Source organism: Heliconius melpomene, chromosome 3 (genome assembly GCF_056956725.1).
Source record: "Heliconius melpomene rosina isolate 202511_hmr_F chromosome 3, ASM5695672v1, whole genome shotgun sequence".
NCBI classification, from domain to species: domain Eukaryota; kingdom Metazoa; phylum Arthropoda; class Insecta; order Lepidoptera; family Nymphalidae; genus Heliconius; species Heliconius melpomene.
Window position 1 is genome coordinate 7,069,613 of NC_140391.1, and position 19,330 is coordinate 7,088,942.

Genomic DNA, 19,330 nt, shown 5'->3' on the forward strand with positions numbered 1-19,330 from the left:
ATTACTATTTATTTTAAAGATAGAACAACAAAAAAAAAGAATTAACTTTGACATAGCATCTATTAAATAAGTATTCAGTTCTAATTACTTACTGAGATCCTTTATTGAGTACTAAATTCTAAGAGAAGTTAAATTATTACCCAAACAACATTTTAAAGTACTAAGGTTTTAAAATTTTAAATTTGAACATGTAATTTTTTTATTAAAAAAAAGAATTAAATATTAGTATTTATCTTAAATATTAAAAATAATTATGGGGATAACTTTGGCATTAGTATTGATTATCACCAGAAGCCAAGGTTTTCAACTTGCCACATCTCATGCAATGGTTTTTGAATGCTGTACAAGTTTCATGCAACCACATTCGACACATCTCACATTGTACCCAATCTGTCTGATTGATTTAGTTAAATTATAATTTTCAAAACATTCTGCACAATAATTATCAACTTTAACTTCGTTGTTGGTATTTTCTTCTATTGAATTTGCTATTTGAATTTGCTATTTTGAATTTCTTAAGGTTCGAGAGGTTATGCCATTAATACGGGATATTTCGTTGATACTTTTTTGTTTTTTATTTAGATCTTCTGCTTAGCGCAAGTACTAAGCTAAGTCGATGTGGCGCGGCACCATGCCTCGCTTTCGTTTATACTTGCGAGGCATTTTGCTGTTGAGAATTTATTTTATTTAAGATAAACTATAATAAAACCCAATAAAAATATCACCAAGAAAAAAAGGTAAAACCAAATGAAAAAAATAACTAAGAAAAAAAACCTGTTTGCTCGTTAAAATGTGTAGTTACGGATAGTTGCCCCAGGGCAACAATCCGCAAAAGACAGTAGGGCAACTATCCTTTTTGATACGGATACTTGCCCTTTTTATTTACAAAATAAATAAAACATATTTAACAACAAAACGTTTATTACAGTGGAATTTAAACTCTAATGCAATCAAAAAAATAATTATTTTACTGAAACCACAATTATTTATAATTATATTTAACGGAGATTATTTGCCAATATAATTCTGACGCTCGTCAAAGTATCGTCGCGGAAGATTTTTACTCACACGGACAAAACTCGTGCACCTACTTCGACAGCTGATGCGGCACCGAGTCCTACGCGGGGGACGCTTCTTATTATGATCAAAAAGAAACACTGACAATACGTCTAACATAGAGCATTTGAAACTGAGGCATGTATCCGTCCGAGGCAACTATCCGGGTTTTACCCTATTATGTATTGTACAGAATACAAACACACAAATTTACTTAGAAAACAAGAACAAATGTCAATATGAGTATTCCTTTTTGTTTTATATCCGTATCTATAAACAAAGTTGAGTATTCAGCTTTCGAATATGTCATCACAGGGTCCCGAAAGTTCCGTGATCGGATCTAAAAGGAGGGTGGGGGGGTGCCACCTAGGGGAGTCAGCCTTATTACAGAAGGCATCGTTGCATTCACAATGATCTGCATGCGAATAACCGAATTTGCGAACTTCAATATTCGATCATCTGATAGCCGACGACGTTTCTACGAAGCTGACGGTATTCTATACCTTCCTATTCTTGTCTATATTGTAAGATAGATAGATAGATAGATAGGTAGTATCTATGTTATCTATATCCCGTTTAAAATACATTAGCTAAAACATTCTAATTATAAAAATTAAAAAAGGTATTCTTTTAGCTGTAGATAATAAAAAAGGCATGGCTTAAAAAAGATCTGTTAATTTAAGACTGAAACAAAAAAGCCAACTATGTTAATAAATACAAAGATTAGGTTAGATTATGAAATTATTTCATTAATTGAAAATCTTTATCTAATTGTCATCGAAATGAGAGTTTATTGAGTATTTTAAATATTTTAATCAGCACAACCTTTCCAATGTCAGACATTGAACGTTGTGTTTATCAAATACTTTACGGACGGTTTAAAAATATCGCATTTTTTAAATGATACCTACAATTGGATTGGTTGAAATCCGGTTAGACGGTCTTATCATTCTTTTTAACAATTTAACTCGGGCCGTAACTTAAGTTCTTTAGGAGCCGATGAGCGTATTTTATCCTACGTATGGCGGTATATCTATATATATAAAATCGAAAGGTCACTCACTCATCACGAAATCTCAGAAACTACATGTGCTAGGAATCTCAAATTTTGCATAGGAGTTACTTTTAGGACGTAGGTGCTCGCTAAGACGGGAATTTGCAATATTCGATTTCTAAGGGGTTGTTTTTCGGGTCGAAAGTTTGTATGAAACTTCGTTACTACAAATGCTAGGAGTCTCAAATTTTGCATAGACGTCACTAGGACGTAGCCATGGAGACAGAAATTAATAATAATATAGTTCACGCGGGTGCAACCGCGAGCGGGCCGCTAGTATTTATATATATATAGATAGGTATTTAATTATTTTTTCCCGCTTGTAGCAGGCTAGGCAGAGGGAACCTAAAAGGAGGGGGTTCTCCGCCGAATTTAGAAGGCATTGCGTGTTGAGTGGTGGAACTCAACACCGTGCTTTTCCCCACACCGTATGTGAAGAAAATATTAAATGTTTCATTTCCTCTAGTGGGAATCGAACCCAAAACCTATGGCCGTAATTCAAGAAGTTATTTTCTTTACTTTCTGCAAACTAAATACTATTTTACGTAGTTATATAATGTGTATTGCGGTAGGTAAACTGTAATAGAGCCTTCAGTAGAAGAGACGCTATTGCCAGGAAACCCTTTTTGTAATTAATGCTAGTCTTTAGTTGGCGGACGGTTGAATAGGTCTGAGTGCAGCGCTGGAAGTGCTGAAGTCATGGAAGAAGAGCGATTTGGTTTTATTTATTATTATGTTATTAGCTTGTTGATATTATAGTGTAAGCATATCTATATTTTCTATTAAGCATATGTTGTAGGTACTCGTATATAATTATTGTGTTGAATATTATTAAAACGATAGAAATTATTTTGTAAGCTATTGTTATTAGCAGTAACCAATAAAAATAAATAGGCATATTTGACAACATTTTAGGGAAACTAGGGAACTTAGGGAAACTAGTATTTCCCTCTGCGCCATTCTCCGACGCCACGCCACACTCCGTTCCCCACTTTCCGCCGAATTTTCAAAATGAAATTTCCTCAATATTTATTTTCCTTAGACCACTTTTCGTATACGTTTTCACAAACTGTTCTCTTTACCTAGAAGCTGCCGTCTCGACTGTGTTAGAAAGCATAAACATCGTAGAGACCACTTCAGTTTTTCAGAAAATATTTCCCAACTAAAATATCAGAGCGTCGAGACGAAATTTTAATCTAGAACTGTATTCATTTTTGTTAAAACGTTCCTTTTAACACTAGACGAAAGTGTTTCTTTATTAATATTAAACTTAAAAATTGACAAAATAAGCTTAAAATTTGATATTCTAAATATATATCTACATTGTAAAATAAATATTGTATTTACTTTATAAATCTAAACAAGTCTAATTGAATTTGAAACATAATTCAAGATTAATTCCACGCCGAGAGAATTAAAAGGATATAAACAAAATAATCTTCTGATAATATCGGGATCATTACTCAAAAACAACGTTGGGGGCATCTGTTTTAGCTATAGTTATTCGTTCTAATAACCTAACTTAGCTTTGCCTTTCACTAAGCAATATATAGTCTCTATCTCAAAGGAATGGAGTGTATATTGATACGATAGCGCTTCCAAAATGAAAATAATCCAATGTTTGTTTGTTACAGTGTTGCTCTGTTTTTAAATTAATTTAGGCCTCTTGAGATTGTGGCTGTTTTGGTGGAAATTAAATCTATTCCGACGAGATAATGCTATCTGCTGCTATTCCAAATATCTAATTAAGTTAATTAAAATCGATGTTTCAGCTATCGTAACATCGATCATTTACTAAGTATATTTTATTTAAAAAATACATAATTAGGTTAAAAAAACAACAATTTATAAATAAATATTTGCTTATGGAATTTTTAAATTATAAATTCCTTATAAAATCAATAAATATTAATACATGTCGTACAGAAACGAAGAAAAGAGCTTGTACTTCTCAGAGGCAATATTGTAAACTGTAAATCAAGCTTAATGCAACGTATAGTTATTAAATTCCGTAAGTCAGTGCAGGTATCTTTTATTTGTAATAAAATAACAATTTTATTATAAATTCATTTAACGTACGGTGCCTACCATAAATTGACATGGATACTTGTAGTTGCCCAACGTTGCCAAACGAAATGAAAAGAGCTTTTTAATATAATACAGCCTATCGACACGTTAAATATAATAGGTATTTAAAAAATTGCAAGTTTATTTTGTATATGATATTGTAAACCTCCATAAAGAAGTGTTTGTATGTCCATGTGTCAAACAGGTGGTCCTGAAACACGATTAACAGATTAGTATCAAATGATTTTCGTTTCACGCTGGGAGCCTTTTAGCGATATTTTAAACCTCAATGCATTTAAATGCAATATTATTGGATGGCTTTTATCGAATTTTACCTAATAATATTCAGTTAGTTATGTGCCGAAAAGTCACCTCACGACGTCGTTAAGATAACAAAATTTTGCATTTTTACCTGGAACCGTAAAATACTTAATATAATGGTATATTAAACTAATTAGCATTGGAGATAAATAAACATTATTTTGCAGTATAAGTGGTAAGTAGCGTCATCTATGTTTTACCTGCGAGAACCGGCTTGAAATGTATGTATATTTTTTTGTTATAAACCTTCAAATATATTATGATTTCTTATGAGATATAACATTCTAAAAACAATTTCAATAAATTTAGTAAATAAAATTAACTATACACAAATTAACACATAAATAAAACACTCATACATTATGTTTCAAACATTGATTTCTATGTTTAATGTATCTTAACAACACGGCCATTTTGAAGTTGTATTCCATTAGTGATCGAGTTAAAATATGGTGCTGAGTGCACCGAACCCCATTCCGATATTCGATGCAATTGTCCAACGAGACTAGACCTGCGCATTCGATATAGATAGCATGAAATAAGAAGAAATAAGAGATCTTCTTATATTGGTTCATCCGCTGCCCAGCCCTATGGAGTGGGGACGCAACGGTACCAACCCAAGGGCTGTCTACATCCATCATGCATTTTATGAGAAAGGCTTGAAAGCTAACCGATTACATACATGCAAGGTTTCATCGATACCTGTTAGCGTATTTTCGTATTATGATTTCTGTATTTAATAAATGTATGCTTTCTGTTTTAAAATATTACTTTATAATTAGAAATAAATTGTTAGAGTTTGTTTTATGTAATTATAAATGTGTAGTGCAGGTTCACTTTAATTTGAACTAATTTATGTTAATATTATTCTGTAATAGATTAATTTGGCTTCTTTTACAAATGGTATAAGACTAGATGTAATAAATTCTTCTCTAATTATACCATTGTGTTAATTGATATATGGTCATTTTTTATAGCAAAATGTCTAATAAAAGAATACATTTGTAATAACTGTAGTTGTAATTCTTTAACGTAATTCATGTTTATAAGATCTGACGATAAAAAATATAAAGTTAAATTTTATAAGTCGAGTTTGAGAACTTTCCTCAATTCTGGTTATTTCTCACGCCAGCTAACCGCCTGCGATCTGTGAAATTGGACCATTTATGAACTTCTTCGTGGTCGTTTGCCCATCGCTAAATTTAGTGTTATCAAACTTCCACACTTAAATCATAATTTTTGGAACAATAGTTTGTTTTTTTTTCTGATTACAAATATGAGTATTTTATATGAAAATGAAATTGGTATCTATGGGGTGCTCACCTTCCTGCACGTACGTACTGAGCTCTAAGTACAAATTATGTCATATTTTACCGCAATCGGAAAAGTTTTCGACATCAAATATCTATATTTTTCAAGCTAAATTCAACTCAACTTTGTCTATATTAAGATCTTTAATCTATCGTCAAGTAAACTATGCTGTCAATTTTCAACGTGGAAAAGCATAGATATTCCGACCCCGCCATTTCCTTTCGTAGTCCCTCTTGAATTTCGAAAGAGAACTTATTTGCATTTCGTATTTTCGTAAGTATTAACTAAACATGATTCATAGAAGAAAAAAAACTGTTTCCATTTAAAATTCTGTCGTGCTCCAAGTTATGGTAATGGAAATCTTTTCTCATGCGGTAGGTAAGGCATGACGCACCGCCCCACAAATAATGTTTATTTAAATGTGAATTCACGCTACAACCAAATGTACAAACAAGTTCCTATATATTTTGATACTATAATATATTATCGGCGCCCTGCAGCTCTCATTTCGCCTCCTAACAATTGGTGAATGCGTTAAGGCAGTGTAATCAACGCGTTATTGCCACGAAAAGAAAAGCCGACGAGATAATAACATATGTAATAACAGAACGTGTCGTTTGCTGCAACGTGTCACGCCTGGATATGTCGTGTCACGTCGGTTGACACGTTCAGCAAATATTGTGTTACAGACTCGGCAAATACGCGGTAAATAGTACACTCTAGTATAAAACAAACGCTAGGGCATAACGGGGCAAATTGTGCACGTCGATATGGAATTACGTCTCGTTTGCTTCGATCGTCTTTGTTGTTTTCGCTGCGGCACGTTTCAATGATATGGTACAAAATATTATAGCAAAACCCTATATTCTTGTTTGGTATTTGATTTTTTTCTGTTTTATAAGCAAAATAAGTTATATTTATTAGTATTGGAAGTAAGGAGTAAAAAAGAACGTGACTAGACCGATAGAAATTATGATTTGAATTGTACAAACCGTTTCGTTCTTGTGGTATGGCATTGAAGAACAGCCTTTCTCCATGGTAATAAATCAATTATTACGAATAAAAGAAAGTAACTAAGATACAACAAACGAAAACGAAAACGAAAACAATGAAATCCATTATTACAATGAAAACTGACCACCTTCACTAGTTCACCTGTAATTTTAAACTGGCTTGTACCTTCAATTTTTGACAATTGTCCAAATGCGGAAGAGATCGGTGGTTTTTTTGTTTATGCTCTACATTTTATGATGCCACTAAAAGTGCAAACAAAAAGAAGTAGAAAAAAGTAAAAATTACCAGAATTATAACAATACACTCTCAATTTCTTTATAAAAATATGACAATAGGCGCAAGAACAAGAACGGGGTGAGGTGTTTTTTGATACGCCAAAAGACAATAGCAAGTTGCACAACTTTTGAAAAGTGATAATTTTTTTCGCGTAACATGTGTCTTGTAAGATGTTCTTAGAATCTGGAGTTTAAAGCAAAAAATTAAAACATTAGTTTTTATAAAAAATCCATTTCTCAGCATATTTCTATTTCAGAATACCTAAATAAAAAAATATATAATTTAATATACAAAACACATATATAAAAACGCTATTAGTTATAATAATTAATATTATTTATATTTTTCCCGGTTATTTACCTAACTGGTATAGAAATATACCTATACGTTTATAAGTACATTTTATGTAAAGTAACTTAAAGATAGCTTGTAAAAAAAGTAAGAATAGAGCCCTATCCGTGATACGACTTCAGTAAGTGGACAAATGCATACCAATGTCAATTAATATTTCTTGCATGTACCCCTGAGAACTTCTTTTATATGTTTTTTTTAAGCATTCGTGGTCACACGGTAAAAGAACTTCGTGACATCACTAGATACCTTCCTTTTTCATAAATTAATTTTATCAACTATTCTTTATTTTAAAAGAAGTAAAGCAATTCCATTTTGTGTCAATTTAATATAGAAACCTTGCGTTTTTTATTTCGAATATCGAACTAAAAATCGCCGCGTTTACCTATAGGTTGTCAGGCCCTGTGCCACTGCGCCTTGACGGCTTCAATCCTTTGAGTTATATATATACAATTATAAGTAATGACTAAGTACAGACGTATGCATATTAATGCAAATTTAATTTAGGAGTTATGTAAAAAGTTCAGGTTTTAAATACAAAAATAAATTAAGAAAATGCATGCTAATCTAATTGTATTATTCATATATTTTTATATAAAAGTTATTTATCTATAAGAATGAGAGTAACAGGTGGATTATTATAATAATTTTTTTGATTAAAACGGTACACGTAATTGTTTATTTTGGTATATTCTGCATTTTATCAAAAGATATCAGCTTTTCGATGTTAATATGCTACATTACGATTAAAAGTCAATGTAAATTAAATTGCTGCTTTAGCGAAATTACAATTATTAGATATGTATCAGAATGTCAACGGCGTAACGTTATTTCTTTTTGACGTCTGCATTAAAAAAATGGCTTTTAAAATGTAAATAACATTTTTAGGCGTACGGCGTATATTTTGTTATTAACATATTTATTTGTGATTTTATAAAAAAATCGATGTAAAAATCAAAACTCTGAGCATTTTATAAGGAAGCTCAATTATAATATTCATTTGCAAATTAACCAAGGTTTGCATATTTTTTACCTACCTATATTTAAAAAAAATATTACCAATTAACAATACAAGAAACCAGTTGCGGCGCAGGGGCCGGGGAACGGAGTGCCTTGACACTAGGTTCTCTGCCTAACCTAGCGGGATACAGCGTGAAGCTAAAACAACTAACTTCTTTTTTATTCTTTGATTTTTAAAGCATAAGACTTTTAAGGCATAAGACCATTAATTAGAATTTAATATGACATTTAAAGCAATTTTCATTTAAAAAAGCTTATTTATTAAACATAGTTTTATAGGTAGGTAAAGCTTCTAATAGGTTTTTATAATCGCTTGAACAATATTTTTAATTACATTTCATTTTAAATAAGTTCGTATTTTATATAATTTATTGGTTTCTTCATACAAAATATAATAAATTAGAAATATTTACCTACTTGCTACCCAAATCGTTAGGTATAGGTATATTCAGATTTCAGATCTACCTCATTCTGTTTTTTAAAATAAAACCTTTCGGCATACAAAAGTTCAATACACCTTGTACTTTAATAATTTACGATGTCTGTAGAGTATGGTTTTTAAAAAAACATGGTTGGTAAGAATGCACGCCGTGAAATAAACAACGTACCTACTCGTTTTGTTTTATTCCACTATATTTGCATTTTTGGTTAAATGTTATAATATTTATGTAATTTATATCAAAATTTAGTGTACTACAAAAGAATAATAGTCAAATGTCTTTTTTTTATATTTTTTTATCTGTATCCCGAACATAGAAGGGCAGAGAAACCTAGTGAACCTGGGAATCGAACAACCTGTCCTGCGAGAAGCTCGCTTATGCCTCTGGGCTAAAACTGGTTACTGTATAATATATCTACTATGTAACAATTTCTTATTATCCACTTAACAAATGAACAATTTCATTATGCGTAGAGTCTAGCCATTTTTCTGGCAAGAGTCGTCCTCTCACACATGACAATAAATATTAAGATTATAGGCTATAGCCAAATAAATAAAGCCTAGTGAGTATCAGAATTCATAATATTTAGGCTAACAGATTAATTCTGAAACATTACAGTTACAATTGTAATTTCTCGATTTGAATATCTCCCAGAATTTGGCGGAAAGAGGGAAAGGAAGTGTCTTGATTGTAACGGACTGTCTTTACACAGCTCCCCAGGCTCCCTTTGCCTAATATCTTTACATAGATCCCTACCTATCTATGTTAATTAATCATACTATTTGTATATTATTAATATGTAAAATAAAATATATACCTACAGATTATTATTTAGTAGAATTATATTAGATTTATATAATAAAATAAGGAAATAGGAATTATTTGTATATAAATCTTGACTTCCAATGGCCTCATAATACGGAATTGGCCGTCAGCCAAGCGACGGCGGTTCATCGAAGTTTTAATATAGAAACGTTAACGTTCTTCTTACTCTATTTTCGATGGAGCTCTTTTGTTTTAGAACAGTAAAAACGCATCTTTGAAATATTCTAACCTCATTAACGGCTTGTATCGATATAATAATCGTAAAACGGTATTACTTAACAATATATATGTATTGGTTTGTAGAAACAATTTTTATGTAAGTAGTAGGTATTGTATTCGAGATTCTGTAACTTTTAAATCTAAATATACCTATCTTTTGATTTGAGGCCAGTCGTGCTACAGAAACGCAAGTGTGCGACTGTAAACGTGACAGGTTGTGGGTTCGATTACCTCTCGAGGAAATTAAATGTTTAATTTTTTTTATTTTCTCGCTTTGGTAACGAGGCAAAGCGCGGCGATCAATTGAGCGGAAAGTGGGAAACGGAAGCGTTTTAATGGAAATGGAGTATTTTAGCGTTAGGTTTCCAGGTACCCCCTTGCTTACTCTGTTATGTACGGGATACAGCGAGATACAGGGTGAATTTGAAGAAAATAAAAAAACCATCTTTCTACAAAATACTTTAACAAAATATTTAACTTCATATAAATATATTTCAAGTCGGTAGGTATAGGTATAGTTATAATAAGCAAATTTCAATTACGTCACAATATGTTCAACAATTGTAGTTATGTGATATTAAATTTAATCGTCTGAGGATATCATTTAAATAATATTCTTTGATTGCAAGCATTAATATAAGTTCCAGCAGTTCCTTTGAAAATTATATCATTAGTTTACCCCTTGCACCAAATATACCGACCCTCGTGCGCTCGTTGGCGAAATGGTCTCTATTTACTTTAGTTCAACCTGCGCATACGAATGGCTGTTGCTGACGAGAGACGAGGTGCATTTCCTGCATCTTGGCTTTTAGTGTAGCGTCAGCAAATTTATATTTATATATGAAATATATGAAACTTTAGATATACTGACTTTTTATGAAAATATACCTCCGTAAATGAAATACGTATTTCATATTTTCATTTCTTCGCTCTGGTGTTGAGGCAAAACTCAAAGCGCAATGCATCCAAATTTGTGCGGAACATGGAGAATGGAAGAGGGTAAATAGGAACAGAGTGTCTTAACACTTGGTACCCAAGTTCCCTTTGTATACCCTTCTATTCAGCGTGAAGCAAAAAAAATACCTACTTTATTTAATTCTGTTAGTCGTTTCAATTTCGAAACTATAGGTATAATGTTTACTCAATACTTAGTCAAATTTCTGGTCTTTTTATATTAATTCAATTCAAACAATGTAACATTAGATATATTTACAATAATAACATTTATTTACTTAACATTAAATATATTGAAAACAAATAAACCAGTATTCTTATGTTTGATAACATTTGATATCACATGAGAAACTCAGGAAAATCTAAAATGTAAATAAAATAAGTGAACATATGTGACTATCTCGTTTCTTAATGTTAAAATTTTAAATAAAGTTTCTCGTTACAAGATACGCCTTCCAATTATTTGAACAAATTTATGGATAAACGTAAACAAAAATACCGTTTGCAATTTTCAAGCTGTCGTTACTCCGCCACTCAACGCCTGCAATCTCAGCACCCCATCTCGTAAGATAAAAACATGTATCGAGTCAGCTAAAAAAAAATCGACGCGAAAAAGACGGAGACGGAGAGATAATGAATGTGAAATTTTATAGAGGCGTCGTCCAACTCGAAAGTGATATCCTGGTGCTCTGTCACATAATATTACAGATTTTATTCGCCCATTTGTACCATTTTCGGTGCATCCGTAATGCAGAAACAGTGTTAATATAATATGCAAACTGCGATCGACTGATTAAGAATTAAATACCCTTGGAATTCTCGTTCGGTATCAGTTTCGTAAAAAAAAATATACTTATGTGGGCTGTTATTTATACGAGGTAATGAGGGTTGGGTCGGATTTCATTTAAGTTTGTACGAACTTAGGTACCTACTTAAGTGGATATGTTACTACTGACTAAATCTTTATACTGATGTTACAGTAGGTGAATACGTTTGTGAGTAATAGAAAATCGAATAATAGTCTATATTATTGCAAATATATTAAAATATTACTTTAAAAATCAACCTGACATTTGCACTCACTATTTATTTACATTTCTTCGAAAATGGTAAAAAGATATATGCTTTCCAATTTTCTGTCGTAGAGACCGTACCCTTTGAGATATCCAAAATGTATGCGTATATAGGTATTCTTGCTACAAACATATCGGAACCCCAGCGAAAACACAAGATAATAACAGAAATGTTTACCGAAGCTCAAAAGAAATAAAAAGATGTCCCTTAATACGGACGCAGATGTATTATATACCTAGTTATTATTTGTTTCTTCAGGAAAGGTTTACCTTTCTGAATAGGAATAAATGCAAATCCTATTTATTCGATAGAAAATCCATTATATTTTTAAAAAGAAGAAAAAGAGAAACAGAAATTTACCATGAGACAAATAGACATTTAAGTACGGTAGGCAGAGGGAATCTAATGTTAAGACACTCCGTTCTTCATTTTCCGCCGAATTCGGAGACATTGCGTGCTGAACGGCGGGGTTCAACATCGCGCTTTGCCTCGACACCAGACATAACGGAAGTATAAATTTAAACAATTTTTTTATTTCCTGAAATGGGGATCGAACCCACAACCAGTCGCGTTTATAGTCACACTTTGTGCCCCTGCGCCCCGGCTGGCCGACAATTTCAATGTAGAAAAAAATCCTTTGATATTGACCAAGCAATCATAATACGAATACGTCGCATAAATATAACGATACTAAAAAAAACTAGAAATCTTGGCAAGCTATAGTGAATTAGAAATGGAAAGTTACATATCAAATGAAACATGAGTTAGTTCGTACGTTACAAACGCTATACCAACCACGTCACAGGTTACGCCACGCTCGTAAAATTCGTCCGTCCATTGAGCAAAACAATAAAACGCGATTTGGATCAAACGGTGTCACTAGCTCGGCAAGTTCAAGAGCGATATTAAGTTGCACAAAAGACAATAAACGTTTGAAATAAAAACGTGAATCCGTTCGTCGGTGGCTATATCATTTATAATAATAGCGTGCACGTAGTTTTATACGACGTTTATTTTTATAGGCTTCGGCTTGCTCGTAAAAACAGTAGACTAGATGCAGACGGGTTTTACGGTGTGGAGCGCTGGTGACGGATCGGCACGGAACAGGTGATGAGGTGGTAACGACCTCGTATCATTGCAATCTGCAAAGGCATAGCTAATGTCAGTCGAGTGTTATCTAAGGCTGCATTTTTAAATTGCATTTTACATGCGAAACACGTTTAAGGCTAAGATATTTTTTATCTTGAATTTTGGATTGTAGTTTTTTAAAAGCTTAGCACGTAATAACCTGTCTTATTTTAATTTTAAATTTGTTTTTTTCAGGTTCAAGGACAGTTCGTTACGTAGTGATGACATCAGCAATTTTGTAAGGTAGGTTATATATCTGTTGAATATTTCATTATATAAATACAATATTTATTTATTTCTGTTTTGATTATTCTTATTATATCAATATAATTTAAAAATATTTCTCAAATTAAACTTAAAAAAATAAATAATGTAAACAATCTGAGTGTACCTACTCAATTTTTATCAAAATGACAATAATGTCTTAATTGTTTTGTTGACAAAGAAGAATTTTTTAATTAATAATAAGTACTTAATTAAATGCTGATAAGTTTATTGCTCTTGAAGATATAATGTCTTTATTATATAAATAAATGTATCAATTATAATTCTTGCACAGAAAAATATTTTAACAATATTTAATATATCATCCTCTAGTATTTCAATTTCGCTCTACGTATTTTTGTGTTGTTAATTAAAATGTTTACATAGCTTATATTAATAAAACAGTTATGTTATTCACGCTAATTAAGGTGAAAATACCCCACAAATATGAAGCAATTCACAGCAAGTTGGCATGATATCAGGATATTAAATAATAGTTCTAAAAATATTGTTTGCTATTACAAATTGATGCTTTCACACTTTATTTGTAAGAATATATAATCACGAATTACTTTTTTATTTCATATGTTAGACCCGCATCATTGCTATTATTAAGTTGTTACTAGGTTATATTGCAAATGGTTGAAATTAAGTGAACATATCATTTACATTTTCTATTAGTTACGCATTTCTTCTAGTCTTTTTTTAAACTTTCTTACTGATAGATATATTTATTCCTCCTTCGTAGATAAAGTAATACTATTTTCACTTATGTAGAGGTAATTACAAACATGTAAGCAGATAAGCAGATTAATCGCGTATATTCGACATTTTGAATATTATTAAATAAACTTTATAGGCAACGACCTAAACGCAGCTTTACCCGTTTAAATTTGTTATTATATTTTAACTAAATTATACAAGCTTTACATGACTGCCTTTTTGTTATTCTGGTACTGTTATTTTTATTCTTAATCCTTTCAGTAATTCATCTTTCATCCTCACAAACTTTCACATTTATAATGGTAGTAAATTTAATAGTATACCAATATTACTATAAAAATGAAATGAAAATAATAAGCATTTATATAATATACTTTTTTATTAAAATAAGTGGTCAAGCAAAGCGTCAATCCATTTAACACCATCTTGTCTGCTCCGACTGTCGATGAGAGCAGATGTCAGCGAAAATATAATAAGGGCCCATAGCTGGAGGGCAGTGATCCCGGCCTGTAGATAACGAGACTATTCGTGATGACTTCTAAAATATTAGTTTATAATTTTTTCATCATGATAATATGAAAAAATCTTAATCCTGTTTATTATATTAACTATTTTTACTTGAGAGAAATGTAGGTCTTTGATAGTTTTCTGTTATTTTCATCCGTACTTTTAGATTTAGAGAAGTAAACAAATTATTTTAATGTAGATAGGTACTATAAAAATTATTACCAAAATAATTTAAAATTTCGTCGTGAAAGTTATGTATAGATAAATAAATAGAAACAATAAGAAAATGTATACAATAGATATTACTTTGCCTTATAAAGAGATTGACTTGAACGAAATAATACAATAATTAGGTACATTACACTAAAGATTTAAATAGAAAATACAAAACATTATTATTTTATTTCTAAACTTGACAATTTTAGTAATAAATAGAAATAATCAAGGCAAGAAATGAGCATTGTGCATGTCCTCGCCCATTGAGTTTACGAGGCAAAACTATGTAAATAATAAACCGTATATTTATATTGATAAGATATTTGATTTTATCAAAACATTTATGTGAATAGTAAAGTAGATACTATTTACTGTATGAAATACGTAACGGCAAAGTAGTCAGTCGCTTTGAAATAAAATTTACTTTGTAGGTATCTTGCTTTAGATCGAGACTTTTCAGTGACTATTTAAATATGGACAAGCGGATACAAAAAAATATCATTTAAATAATTATTTAATGTAATGTAAAAAACTAATTAAGGCTTGCCATATTTAAACATTATAAAAGTAGACAATACTCATAAAATAATAAATGAATTGCTTTATTTTTAGTCTATTAAATTCTAAACTTGCCACATTATTTACCTAGAAATATATATACGGTACACCTGCCTGTTTCATAATTACATAGTTTACCAAATTAAAAATTATATAACACATAAAATGTCCCATAAAAACAAAATAAATAGATATACCTAACTAAACTTCAATAACGCCACCTAACTAAATTTAATTCAACAATATGATAATAGTACAAAATACTGTCTTAATTTGTATACAAAAACTAAACGATTTGACGAGTTTTTAATATTCTAGCGATTTGAATGATTTTACGAGTTCTCGGCACGCGTCGGTCGTAAACTTGCGGTCACCTGTTTTATGCTTATATTGAGGTAGGATTTTATCAATACATATTTAAACACACATAATGTTACATTTAAAGTAGGTCAGAATTTATTATTCTTAACTACACTGTTAGTACCATTAAAATTGATCGAGGTTTTTTTTGGTATACCTAAATAGATATGTAGACATTCGTGTATGTAAATAGTTTTCTTTTTTGTATTTGGACTTATATTTTAAGTGTTTCTACTTATAATAAGACATATAATACCTTATTTTCATGTTCTAGTGACAGTTATATACAGTAATAATGTATTATTTAAAAAAAATCTCTAATATAGGTATAGGTATTACACAAATACATTCCAATATAATATAATTTATTCAATCAATGTATGTAAATGTAATAGAATAAGCCTACTTAACCGAGATATTTGGCACATACTTCACTAGAAATATTGGAACGTAAGCAAAAGTCAGCAGTTTTCCTAAAATACGCGCAGCACCAACCCATGACGCCATGTTCCATAACTCAAATGAGTGTGTACGTCAGGAATATAAAGGAGGACCTCAGGGCTGGCACCGCCCAAAGCATTATGGCGGACGGATCTGCAAGCCATTTCTTCTTTCCCATTGGTGCATTAAGCGGATTCAGCTCTACCATCTTTGTTTTCACCAATCAGCGCCAAATTGATATTTCAAATCTTGTTTGTTGAGACGAACTCTACATTCTATCTCACTCTATCTTTTAGTGAGTGTGTGTAGAGTAAGGAGATAAGCTTTAAATGTAGAGATGGCACCGTGTTGTTAGTGTAAGTTGTTTAGGATAGATGGCGCTGTTTACACGGTAGTTTGTCCTCTATTCAGTAGATGGCGCTAGTAGCAAGTGGAATTGAAGCGATATAAGCCATTTAAATAAATTGGAAATTCATAATATTTACAAATACAAATCAAAACAAATACATGTTTAACATTATAATTGTAATACTTTTCTAAATACTAAATATTTTATTTTAGTTATGTAGTATATATGTACACTTATGACGGATCGGGTGTTAGGGATATTTTAAAAAAAAATTAATGTTTAATCTAACTAATATACCTATGGTATAATATTATGTCATATTTTATTTCCCAAATATTTTTTATTTACTCATATATTAATGTAGTAAATAAATGATTCGGTTGAATCTTATTGGAAAAAAATATGAATAGTAAAAAATAAGTCTCTACTCTTAAAATACTTTCGTTCTTTTCTCATTACTAATTAATTATATATTTCGTAGTAGGTACAAAATTATATGAACATGCAATCATACATATATTGCTAAAAATATATCTTAATAAAATTAAGCTAATGACTTTTGAAAAAAAAATAAACATTCTAAATCATCATTTATCGCTCATATCATTGATGTAGAGTCGGAAAGCATTTTATTTAATTAAAAGTTAAAATTATTTTATGTAAGTTAAAATCTTGATTTAATTCTTAAAATTACTTTAAAATATAATAATTGTCAAATAAAGTTGATTTTATAAATGTAGTCCAATTAAAATTTTAAAAAAGATTATTTATTTATTTTTTAAATTGATTCATTCATTAACTCACTCTGACCATTTACCCACTTTAGTCTCATGGTAACGACACATACAGCAAATACTAACATATTTCTTTGATTAGGCTTTAAATTCATAATCATTGTTAACCAACTGAAAATTACATTTGTTTTTAAAAAAATGTCAGAAAATTTACTAAAAATATCCAAATCGGTATGTGGATATAATTATATAGATAATATTTTCTGATAAAAAATAAGAATAATTTTAGTTTGCATCGCATTGAACTATTGTGTTTTGCGTGATTCGGTACTGAATTTGTATTCAAAAGGTAACATCGGAAAACGTAATAATAATAAAATGCACGATTTCAACTCGATTTCAGCGAGTTTAAAACATTGATCAAAGATAAAGATAGAATTCCATTCCATTCCATTTTAGAAATTCCATTTTATAAAATTCTTTGGATTCACTATATTATGCCAATATATTTAAGAATGCCAAACGGTAAAACTTATGCTGGCTAGGATATCCCGTCGGTAAGCCGGAAGCTCGGTGGCATACACGCTACATGCAAATGGACATTAACTCTAGGTATATGAGTATTTAAATTACATAGCAGGATATTGAACCTTGGGTAGGACATGATTTTTTTATTAAATGCTTAATAAATTATGATAATATGCTTAATTAATTATGATATATGAAAATATTTAATCGTAGTTGTTTGACTCTATTTTTACATTAAACTTATAAAGATTACCAATAACGATAATTATTTCAAATAAATATTATTATTTTATATTATAATAGGCATTGGGCAATTTTTATTTCTATTAATTTTAGTATATTTTTATAAAAAAATGTAGTGTAATGTAATTTTTTTAAAGCAAATAAATATTTTTTCTCTAACTTTATATATTTACTAAAATTTTATCTAATCTTGATATGGAAAAAAAAATCTGACATCTTAGTAATGCGGAATTCTTCGAATGTAGATAGGATTTTGCGCTTATTTAAAAATTGATTATCTAATATTTATATTTAAATTGATTTACAAAATATATGTTTAAGCTAAAATATTCTATTAACTTATTTCAAAAAATAAAATTAAACTACAAAGTAGGATAACAGGTTACTACACTACTACTACTACAGGTTTCGTACTGAAGTTTAAACTATATTTCAAACTATACCTAATAAATATTTTAGTGATAAAATTATAATTATTGATTAAATTTATACACCTACCTACCTATATATAATATAAAAATGAAATTTATGAAATCATTTCTATCACAGATATTGGGTATGTTATTTATTATTTTGTTTGTGCATATGCAGACATATAGACATGGAAAATAAAACGCTACTTGCGTAATTTATTTATTTTAGATTATAATAATTTATATCATACACTTATCGAACGCATATAAACTATGTAAATTAATACATAAATTGCAGACAAAGTATTTAAATTGATTTATATATATATACACACTATGTTATTTTACATATTCAGAAACTAGAACGTTTGTTTTAGATTTTGATATTGTACAATTAGAGTAAGTCTCTATAAATTAAATATTATTTCTTCGTCCTCACTTTGATCTTCTATTCCAGGTCGTCTCGGTCGGTAAATTATTCATAAAAATACAAAAATATATTATTAATAAACATATTATTCACATATATATTTATTTACTAGTAATGCCTATATACTTGTACAAACATTTTCTATTCTTGTGAGACAATAATTAATAAAATAAAGAATAAAAAATTACAAGGGTACTTGTGAAATAGCGATTAAATCTAATTTAATTAAATATTCATAAAAATTGATACAAATAGTAACATAAAGGTAGCGTTTCTAATATTTATATTATTAACAATTTTATTACTATTTAATAGTTTACTGTTTGCAGACATAGTATTAGGGTCACAGCTATTTAGAGTCGTAAAATTTTCTAAAATATCTGTTAATTATATAGTACTATAAAATATTATGAGCCTATAAAATATATAAAATTTTATAGGTAGGTATATTTGT

The 19,330-nt window shown here is 30.0% G+C and overlaps 1 long non-coding RNA gene across 1 annotated transcript in view; it reads left to right on the plus strand.

The window, feature by feature from the left end:
- The window catches only part of LOC146540004 (uncharacterized), a 74,387-nt gene that overhangs the window by 34,233 nt on the left and 20,824 nt on the right, over positions 1-19,330 (plus strand). The window contains exon 2 of the long non-coding RNA XR_014879484.1: positions 13,306-13,353. This is a non-coding gene — a long non-coding RNA (uncharacterized LOC146540004). The remainder of the gene's footprint in view (positions 1-13,305; positions 13,354-19,330) is intronic.